The sequence below is a fragment of the Rhododendron vialii genome, chromosome 3a, assembly GCF_030253575.1.
Source record: "Rhododendron vialii isolate Sample 1 chromosome 3a, ASM3025357v1".
NCBI classification, from domain to species: Eukaryota; Viridiplantae; Streptophyta; class Magnoliopsida; order Ericales; family Ericaceae; genus Rhododendron; species Rhododendron vialii.
Genome location: NC_080559.1, coordinates 17,626,541 through 17,638,416, shown reverse-complemented (window position 1 = coordinate 17,638,416; position 11,876 = coordinate 17,626,541). Strand labels below are relative to the sequence as shown.

General features: G+C 35.8%; 1 long non-coding RNA gene across 1 annotated transcript; it reads left to right on the top strand.

The window, feature by feature from the left end:
* Positions 1-9,502: 9,502 nt before the first annotated feature.
* Positions 9,503-11,107, top strand: LOC131318777 (uncharacterized). The gene is made up of 3 exons (XR_009197813.1): positions 9,503-9,774; positions 10,722-10,853; positions 10,951-11,107. It is a non-coding gene; the product is annotated as an uncharacterized LOC131318777 (long non-coding RNA).
* Positions 11,108-11,876: the final 769 nt, after the last annotated feature.

The window sequence follows — 11,876 nt, the reverse complement described above, 5'->3', positions numbered from 1 at the left end:
GCACCCACCAAACCTCTTACAAATTAGGAGGGAATGGTTTTGTTTTTCCGGTCAAAGCAGCAGCATTTATTAGTCGGTGACGTGGTTTTGGCCTATTGGTGATCCGGACACTGGAGGTTCTTCAGCTCATCCGGAGAGAACTATTTCTCATCCCTAATAACCAGATAAAAAAAATTTTATGCAACAATCTAAAAATTGGATGAACATTAATTATTCGTATCCTTTGTGGAGTCTACACTCTATACCAAGTCAGAGCAATTGTTTAGTAATTCTTGATTTTATAAGCTATTGTGTAAAAACCAGCTTAATTTGATACCATTAACTTTTAATGATTGTTATCGTCATTCAATTTTTGGGTTAAATTTTAAACCCAAAAGATACTTTTTTGTATACTTACATAATGGAACGTTCATGCATTTTTTTTTATGTGTGAATAAAAGTAAACTTTGCATGATTTGTCACAATTCAAGGAACCGAGTTTCTGTAGTGCACCAAATGCAGTAAGGGAGTTGTCCTCTTGTGGCACTCTTTGATAAGGTCTTTTCAGAAATTATCATCATGATAACAAATGATCATTTCATCGACTTCGCACCTGGACCAACAAAGGGATCAATCACATGATTGAGATAAATTTGTATTACAATTCATTCTCTAAATCATGTTAGTTCTTGAGCTCAAAATACACTTACAAGTTCTGGTTGTTGAATGACATTTATAGAAATAGGGTCCCATTAAAGTTTTATTACAATCTAATGGCAATGTCTACACAAAATCATAAAACTTTTAAATGGCATTTTTAACATGTCTGATTTGTAAGTATACATTGATCACTTAATTGACGGATCCGAACAGTTCATTTTGTAGGGCTTGTTAAGAAGTTTAGGTTTTAAAAATTATCTTCATTGAATATTTCTAGTTATCTAAAGAAACAAATTTTTGAAAAATAAATTTTTTTGTATTTATTGATGTCCAATCAAAATGATTATTTCGGTAAGTACATTATTTTTAAGCTTAAAAATTGAACGTAATTTTGTAGAGAACTAACTTTACAGGACGAAGGGAGAATTTTTTTATTTTTTTTGTATTTGTTATCTTTTGTAATTTTTTATTATTTTTTCATCATAATTTTTAGGATTAATCATTAGTATTGACAAGATGATTTAGAAAAGTATAAAAATATGGACTAAAAGTTTTAAAAAAAGTTCATATAATGCGACGACAATAGCAATTGTTTTGTACTTTTTCGTATCTACTAAACTTTTTTTTTCTCTGGGTCAAATATTTATTTTTTAGACACAAGGGACAAGTGATTAATTCATACAAAAAAACATGATGAATAACAAAAACCAAAAATAAAAAAATACCAAAATGTTGGGAGGATGGGTATTTAATCTCGAATGAGTCATTTTCGCACTTCCTTTTTTGATATCCACTCCCTTTGTGTTTTTTAACTTGTCATTGAAAGTGTATATATTCTTTTTTTTGCTAAAAAAGAATAAAGAAAGTGTGGATAAAAAAATAAAGAGTTTGAAAATTATTTCTCTTTTCTCTGGTCCTTTTACACTTCAGAAAACTTGATGAGTGTTAACAAAAATTAGGGGGGTATTTTCAGTAGTGAATAAATTTTGAGAAAATTTTGTAGCAATCAAATTGTTAGGTATTTTCGGTAGTGAATAAGTTATTAAGAAATGTCAAGTTGTTTTCGGTAGTAAACATGTCACGCCCTCGATTTTCAACATAAATAAATAACCCATTTCAATAAAAGATCCTCGCATAAGATAAATAATACCCAAAAGAAGTTCCCGGCCACCTGTTTAACTTTACAAACAAGTCTCCAAGTTTTAAAAATATACAACATTGGCACTTCGGCCCCAAATGAGTCCAAATACAAGTACAACCAATTACTAAGTTATAAAACGATTTAGTCAAAAGAAATTTTTGATAATTAGTTACAAACTCATTTTGATCTAAAGGAAGTCATTACAAAGCTAATTCTGTAACTCAATGAAATTAGCTTCTAAGAGTCTTCCACATCCAAGCACATGAATGCATGCAAACTATTGTCCAGTGTTTGAACTTGAAAAGAAAGATTAGGTTGAGCTATACTAGCTCAATAGGAAAATTTTTACCAATTTTATGTATAAATATGAAGCCAAGTGCAAATGAAATAACAAGGAGATATAGTTCAATCAAGAGATAACAATGAACTCATAGGTGCATCAACATTCATTACGATCATTCAAGGATATGCCATTATCACTAACGGCCGCACAATTCACAAGACTCATGCACTCTACTGCCTCAACACGACTCGCTATCCTAAATTTCCACCCCTTGCGTTACTGTATAACACCACGAGGATTACTGTGTTACCACCCCTTGCGTCATAGTGATCCCTAATGACTCGAGTCACCGTATTACTACCCCTTGCGTTACGAGACCTATTTAAGTCTCCGTATTACCACCATTTGCATTACGAGACTCTCTAAACCAACTTCCAACTCAAACAACCACTTTCTCACATGATATGCAAGTTCAGACTTTCCCAAAACCACATTCATTCATGAAGTATGTCACGACATGCCAACAATATCACAAATATGCCACAAACATTCACAAGTAATCAATTCAATCACAAGTTGCATCTCATTGACATTTTAACCAAGTAATTCCCTATTCGCTCCTCACTAACGGAAGGCCAATGGGTCAAGAATATCATCCACTAATCATAGGAAGTCATAATGACAAAACAAAAATCATAGTTGTAGCCAACGGATGTTGGGAGACTGACACACCCCCACTCTAACAGTCATAACTTTCTGTGTACTCAGAGTCTTTAGATGATTTTGATGGAAATGGAAAGCTAACTTCAAGACCTTCGAATAGATATAAAATTTGCATGAAATGGACATCGGATGAAGAAGTTATGGCTGTTTGAAGTTGGGCTGAATCCTAAAAGACGAGTAGAATTTCTAGAGAGGGGAGGGATCGATCCCCCCATCACCAGGGATCGATCCCTGGGCTTGCTGGATCAGAAATGAAAAGGGGGATTGATCCCCCGAGTTTAGGGATCGATCCCTATGCGATTTTGGGTGATTTTCTACAGATTTTGACAACTTTCGAAATGAACGAAGGGGGAAGATCCAAACCCGATTCTTACACCAAACCAACATATAAATACATAAAAGAGGTAAAGAAGTCCCTACCTCGCGACGATAACCAAAATCCAAGCGATTTGAACGAGCCTTAGCTCCAAGTTTCTTGAAATCAACCGAGATCTTCTCTCCGAGCTCCACCCAACATGATACAAGCCCGAGCTTGCGTTCTATAGGTGAAATGAAGATGGATCCTTGAGGTTCTTGAGGTTTTTGGTGGAGTTTTGTGTGTGTGTGAGAGAGAGAGAGAGAGAGAGAGAGAGAGATAGTTCTATCTCCTACAACCACACACACACTATTTATACTACCTTAAAAGCAAATCACACTTTTATTCCCTCTAATTCTCATTCATTCACTTTAAACCCCAATGCAATTATCTACCATACAATTCCTATTTTCCCAATTAGGCATTAATAAGACATTTCGATAATTAGAAATATATGGGTCTCTACAGAACAAGTAGTAGATGTGTTTGTGAGTAGAGTTACTATAGCGAAATTTTTTTTTGTTGACAAGTTAGTTACCGTGAACGAGATGATAAAATGCCAAAAATTGTTAATTTATGTGAAAAATATGCTAAAAAATGTCTACATTTTTTTTCGCAAATTACTACCGAAAACATGGCCTAAATAGAGGGGGAGGAAGTGACCGGAAAAATGAAAAGAGGAGAGAGAATAGCAAGGACATCAAAATTAACAAGATAGGTGTAGGTGGATGTGGATGTTAACGCCATTGGTTTGTCGTTTGTCTTGGGTACTTGGCCATTGAGAATTGTTGATGTGTCAGAATAATGACATAAGGCAGGTTTTGATTGGTGAGAGGCTAACACCTGTAAAAAATGACTTGTTGCCCCAAGGGCAATGTATAATTTTTTCAATCAATAATTTTACAACCACACATGGACACACAAACACTTACAGCCTGTTTGGATAGTGTAGAAAAGGGTGGATTTGTGAGGCGGTCGGATTTTATCTCCGACTTCTCCTCTTCTCCGGTGTTTGGGAGTGAAAATGGGAAGGTAAATTTGAGGCTCTCCTGGATTTGTAATCCACCTCTTCCCGGATTAGGCCTGTCGTTGGTGAAGTGGGGTGCTGTTTTGATGATTTTGCCCTCTCAAAATCCTACCTCGTCCACCAAATCACCCCTTTTCTAGGCAATCTATTTTTTTTATCTGCTTTCTGGACGATCTATTGAAACAGGAGAGAGAGAAAGAGTTGGAGGTCGCCGATTGATATTTCCGGTGACCCCATCTCGACCTCCTCGATAAATTTGTGGAAAACGAGAGAGAGAGAGAGAGAGAGAGAGAGAGAGAGAGAGAGAGAGAGAGAGAGAGAGAGAGAGAGAGAGAGAGAGAGAGACTTACGACTGGAAAACTCAGGATGATCGACGAAGAAGACTGCAGATGGGAGGTTGTGTGTGGGTGAATGCATTGGATGGGGTAAGGGCAAGGGTGACTGGGATTTGTCGTGATCTTTTATGTATACGGTATACATATATACCTATATATAAAATGATTTTTAAATTGCAATTATTGTAAATATATACAATACTTATAATAAATACAATTTTGGGGTTGGGGTTGCAATTATTATAAATACAATTTTGATTCAGAAATGCTATTGGTACCGACAGTACCGTAGGGAAAATGCACCGACGGCCTCGCCGGGCCGTCTCCGACCACCGGATTGATCCGTCCAAAATTTAAAAAAAAAAAACCAAGTGGGCCCCACCGAAATCAACGGCATTCGACGTACATAGATGCTCGATCCAAACACCCCATTTTTTCGTGTGTACATGTATGTACAAAAAATAGGGTGTTTGGATCGAGCACCTACGCACGTCGGATACCATTGATTCTCGCGCGGGCCCACTCATTTTTTTTTTTTAAATTTTGAACAGCTCGGATCCGCCGTCCAATGGCCGGAGACAGACCTGCGCGGCCGTCAATTCATTTTCCTTATGCTATTGGTCGGTACCACTAGCAGGACTCATTTTGATTTGATGCCCAAACTATGATAATTTTTATTGCAATTATTATAATATAAACATTGAATTTATACTATGTGCTGGTTACACAAATGTTTGAGCCAAATATATTTTTAAGCATACTCTTAGTCGTCTTTAACATTTAAATGTCATAATTGTTGTTTTGGAATAGATTTTTCGATGAGAGTGAAGATAAAGAAAACTATAAAACAATGTATTTTTTTAATTACTAAAATGAATTTAAAAATTCAAATTTTTAAAATTTTATTAAAAAAATTAATAAAAAATAAAGTTTAAACATTTTAAAGATAATTTTTATTAATTTTCTGCAATAAGTAATGGTAAATATATATTTACTATAATTATAATTAAATAAACGAATTTTTATCATTAAAAAATCTAAGTTGGGGCAATTCAGTCATTTGACATATAATCCCACCACATCCACCTTCTATATCCTCCTTTTCAAAAAAAAAAAAAACCATCCAAAAACCTCATTACAAATCCACCATTCTTAAGAGTGAAGCCACACTTCTTAACATATCACCCCTTATTACATATCCACCTTTAAATCCATCCTCATTATATATCCACTCAAAACAAATCCTCTATCCAAACGGGCCGTTACACACACAAACTCATAAATGAAGTGGGCCCCACGTACAATGCACACATCCAGTGTGTGTGGGGTCCACGTCCTTTATGAATATGTGTAGGTATTTGTGTGTGGTTGTAGTATTGTTGTTTCTCCAATGTCATACACAAGGATGAGAATCAGGTGGGGCGGGGTATTTCGTGTCACTGTCACAAATGAAAACTCAGGGAAAATTACCTGTCAGAGGAGGAGACTAAGGCCCCGTTCCAGAACACCTTCTTAAAAAATAAATACTTATTTTACATTTTCAAACTCAAAAATAATATAAATGAAAAATAATTTTTCAATTTTTTTTGCACCGTATTAAAGATCTCAATGAGATCTATCAAACAAGATCCGTATTGATACGAAAATAATTTGCGTAAACACATTATTTTTTAGCTTGGAATTACCTTTTTAAAAAATAAGGACTTATTTTCCTTTCCGGAACGGGGCCTAAGGTTATTCACCACTTTGATGGTTTACACTCTCCAAATCGCAAATATATGGTATCCCTTATTTTAATCACCAATACATGATAACCATGTAACGCCCCGATTTTTGGACACGTTAATTAAATCATTTTCAACTGATATATAAGAAATGAAATTTTTATTAAATAGAGTTTAGCAGCGAAAACTTTAAATACCAAATTCAAACCTACTTAATTGTCTTACAAACCAACAAAATAAAATAGAGTTTGACAAATGTGATAACACTTATGAAAATTTAAATAAAAGTACGTCAAATTAATAGAGTTTCTAAGGGTATGGCCTCCAAGGCTCAACAAACTCCCCTGCCTCAGCTGGGAGGTCCTCACTCAGGTACGGATCGTCTTGCAGCGGATTCTACTCTTCGGTCTCTTGATTACCTGGCATGAAACGCCAGCCCAATGACACTAAACTCAGTAGATAATCTCAACCCTACTAACCTCTTACCTTACAATTAGTAGATCAACAATATAATAATTCATAATACACAATAGGTGCAGATTAACAGCACATCGCATTTTTCTTTACTATCCATCGACTTACATAAAATCTAAGGATCTTCTCCACAAGGTCCTTTCCTCCCACGTCCACCAACTTTGACCGTCCCATGGAATAATTCTCCCTTTATTTGTCCTGCACCAGGGTTCTAAGCGAATACTTCTAAATGATGTTCTCAGTCTGAATTCGCCTACAACCATAATAAAAGGAACAGCTCACCATGACAACTCATCATTAGGGATCATACTATCTCATTGCCAGGATCCTTTACCGTTTCCCAACTCTACACACTGGGTATTTTAGCATACTTGTAATCTATACACTGGGTATTATACCGTATTCAGGGATCCTTTACCGTTTCCTAAAATACTGTACCAAAGTTCTTTACCGTCCTTCACACACACACAGGGTACTGTACTGCATTAGGATCCTTTATTGTATCCCAAATCCTATACCTGGAGTCTTTTATCATCCTCCACATACTTTGAGTACTTTACCGAACTTGGGGTTCTTTATCGTTCCCCAACTCAACTAAAGGTACTTTACCGTACCAGGGTCCTTTACCGGCACCCAACATCCTCAATTAACTTTACCATTTTATCATTTACTTAATCACGTCTACGAATTCACTTCTCAAAATCACCCATGAACCTAAGTCCATTCTAGCACATTCAACATGATACAATCAATCAACAGCTCAAATATGATACATTTCAATGAGGCAACAATATAACAATTAATATGTGCAAAGAATTAAACACATAGGGGATTTGGATTGGGTCGATGCCTTATTGGTTAACGGAAATGCTACACACACAAACAATCTGTGCACAGATTGTGCACAGATTTTGTTGTGAGGCCCACCACGGGTCCCACACAAATCATCCGAGCCGTTCATTAAATGTAAAATATTTTTTCAAGGGTCCCCGTAAAAAATAATCTCAATCCGATACATATAGATACTCGATCCAATCGTATAACTTTTCATTATCCGAAAATCTGAATGAAAAGTTAGATGGTTGGATGAAGCACCTATAGGTATTGGATTGAGCTTATTTTTTACGGGAACCCTTAAAAAAATGTTTTACATTTAATGAACGGCTTGGATGATTTGTGTGGGACCCGTGGTGGGTCCCACAACGAAATCTGTGCACAATCTGTGCACAAAAATCTGTACCGGTAGCAGGACTCATTGGTTAATTATGTTTTATCTGACACATATGCTTATTATAATTTTACTAGCTTTTAGGATTTCTGTTAACATTTCGTACCCAGTAGGTTTTAGTAGTTCGACTTAGGTGATATCATAAGGTTCCGACCAAGTCATATCCACTGATTTACAAAGTTAGCCAAAAATTCTTTTACTTACTAGGGATTTTTATACATTTATACCTATCAACATGCACTACCTACCATGCTAACTGAAGTCATTTACTTTTCACAAATTTTGGATTCATAAAGTTCTCGATCCTACTAACTCCCTTGTTAACATATTAAGTTATAAAATTTTCCTGTTAATTGTTAGCCTAAAATTTTATTGGTATTAGACTACGAGTTTAGTTTTACATTTTACCTTATATATAGTTTATTACCTTTTATCCTAAAAGATTCCTACTGTGGTCTAGCTCGTACTAATTTATTTTAACACTTTAATTGATTGCTAGTCCTAAGTTCAAATATACTCCTAACTTTTCCAATGATACACTTGCGTTTTTATTCGTATTTTGAATAATAACAAGATAAATGGTCCTGCTATGTTTTTAATATAATAACCTATTAGCACAGTCATAACAGCAAACAAAAGAGATGTATGCAGTGGAGTCGAAAGAGAACAATATTTGGGGTCAACCTTTATAGTATTATAAACCATTTGGGATTAAAAAAATAAAATAAAATGCATGACTGTGTGATACAAAAGCCAAACTGAAATATTAACATTTAAACATGCAATACAGTTTGAGGTTTTTCGAGACAAAATAGGGGAAGGCTACTGTTGGTGGGTTTTGATGCATGGCGCCATTCCCTTACATTTTAATCTGACGAATACATTATTTTAGGAACTTAATATACTTAGGGGAAATTTGGGGAGCAATTATCCTACCTTGAATTCAGTCGAAAAACGAAAAATGAATTCCGGACAGATTCGGTAAAATGAAGAAGATGGCGGCAGCGGGGAATCGCAGGAGCTTTCTCACTTTTCTTTTCTCTCTACTGTTTTTTGCAGCTAAAGAAATGAATTGGGTAACCAATTTTAGGAGTCTAAAGAAGATGTATTTATATAAAGAAGTGAGAGAGAGGGAGAGTACAAGTTTGGAAGTGGTGGGAGTGTGGGAGGATAAGCGTGAAGGTGGTGGAACGTAGAAGGGAAGTGAGGGAGAGAAAAATTCAGGAGAGATAAGGGAGAGTTGTTCGGGAGGGATAAAGCCATCTTTTGTGGATTTTTTTTTTTTTTTTGATCCGATCTTTTGTGGATTTCAAACTGACAAAAAAATGAGGTACATGCATATGGATGGAATGAAGACTAAATGAAGAAAGTGAGGTAGGCATGATCTTTATCATTATATATATATATATATGTATGCAAAGATTAATAATTATAACACCGTATACCATTTTATAAACTATACACTCAATAGGTACTTATGTTTATTAACCTAATTAATTATTGATTTAGAATTTAACATTTCAGAATATTTTTATTTATCTAAAAATTTAGGAATGTTACAAACCATGTCCTAAATGGACCATTCTGCCCTTCTATAAAGACGACGTCGTATCCCTATTACTCTCCAAAACCCCTCTTTCCTCCCTCCTCTCTCTGCAGTAGAATGTAAACGTAAGTCTCTCCTTCCTCTCTTTAGGGTTTGGTCGTCCTCCTCCATTGTGCTCTCCATCCTCGCAAGACTTGCCCTTTCCTCGACGCCCGACCTTGTTCCCCAACTTCCATCCCCTAATCGGCTCCCTCTTTCTACCAGACACGCTAGCTCGGGTCTGTTTCGATCGTTGTCAGGTAAGCTGTCTAAATCTGATAATGGACATGGATATGTTGTTGTGAGTGGTTTCACCTGTTTTTATTTTTGGTATGGTATTTTAAGTGCTTGGTTTTGATTGTGTTTGGTGGTTGTAATTGCGAAGTATAAACTTGTTGCTCTGCTTAATGGGTTTTCAGGTGATGTTGCCCTTAATCAATTCATACGTATATAGACATTGCTATGTTCATGTGTCTTTGATATTGGCTTGTTAGTACGATGTGCTTGGTTTTGTGTCTTTTGACTGGCTAGGCTTTTTTGGATTTATTTTTGGGTAAAAATGGAAGACCTAGAATAGAAATTACGAGGACAAAGTTAAGTTCGGGGATAAGAAACACCCCTTGTGTCCTCCATTAGTTGGAGCTTAATACAACACTAATACTTTGGTGACCACATTTGAGTAGGAATAGACTGATAAAAGAAAAAAGAATAACAATGGGATTTGGTGTCTCTAGCAAACAAGTTGTAACATTTGTTGCCCTCCCTGATGATGTGTCGAACCGGCGCTGTGCTCATATCCTGGAACATGGATCTGCAATTGATAGCCAAAGTGTGAAAATAATGGTTAGGCCTATTTATATGGATTTGGTGGTTGTGAACTTGTAATATTCATCTAATCTTTGCTCCGTTTAATCGGTTTTCATGTGTTGCCCTTAATCCATTCATACATATAGACATTTCTGCGTCCATGGACATGTGCTTTAGCTAGTTTCTATGAAAGAATGGTGATCTATTGAATCTTGCATAATCGTTCCTTACAAGTGCAACTAGAAGAGATATCTTTTCCTTTGCTAATTATGAACCAAAAATTAGATCTCTATGATTGTTTATTACAATTCCAGACTTTTGTTCTTTTCTGTACAATAGTCATATGAAGGGTTCATTATCTGCATATGATCTTGATAGACTTGGTGGGAACCTTTTGCAGGGCCTTGGAACTTTGAATTGAACTTTAGTATGTGGCATGAGAAGAGTACTTCTGAATGTTGACATCATGACCGATTTGCTTTTGAGGTCCGATTTGGAGCTTAACTTGAATGTTACTGTCTTCCTTGTTGAGGTATGTAATGCTTTATTTTGGAGTTCATCTTTTAACTTCCTTGTTAGTGGTTTGGCTATGCTGTCACTTATCCATTTTCATTCTTTTTGAATTGCAGGTCTAAGAGTTGCTGGGTTGTCAATTCAGTTTTTTTTTTTAATCACCACATGTATAGAGTTCTTTTCTAAATACTTGGACCTTTTGATGAATTTATGCTGAAGATGCATTAACATTCTCATTTTTATGATATTGGCTTATTAGTTTGTTGATACCAAGGAATTAGTCTTTTTTTTTTACACGGAAACAGGAAGTGAATGAGTAGTAATTGGAAAATTTATTATTATTATTTTTGTATGAGTTTTTCTATGGAATGGTATTCAAGTTATCTCAATAGTAGTAGTGGTGATTAAACATACAAAATACATCTTTCGTAGGACTATCTCCGCAATTGATATCTTTCGTGTTGAGCTCCTTGGGGGAGCTCCACGATCGATGTCGTGTCACACTGGGAATCCACGAGTGCCCTCGATGAGGGAGACTACAACATATGCCCATATACTCCACCTCCTATATTCCCCGCACATATAAACAAGATGTTGGCGAACTAGAAGGGAAGTCAATGTAACTATCCATAACAACACTTTCTTGGTTTTTCCCAAAACCCCCCTACCGAAGACGAATTACCTAACAAATATATATACACACACACTGTGAAGGAAGAGATTCGGATAGTTTGGATTGTATCGCATGCTTGGGTTTGTGATTATGTGAGAGTTAGAACAATTGGTATTTATATTACAAAGATGAGGTATCAAAGGGCAAGTCAAAAAATTGATGGACTATATTGAGTACTAGCGTATGCCTGTGCCTAAAGGCACGACTCGGACAATTAGCACATGGAAATAAATACTGAACTCACGTGTAATATACGGCTCAAACAATCACCACACGTAAATTAATACTAAACTTGTGTGCAATATACAAACCCGTGTCCAACAGATTCAACTATGCGATAAACAATAATGCAACATATCCATTAATAAA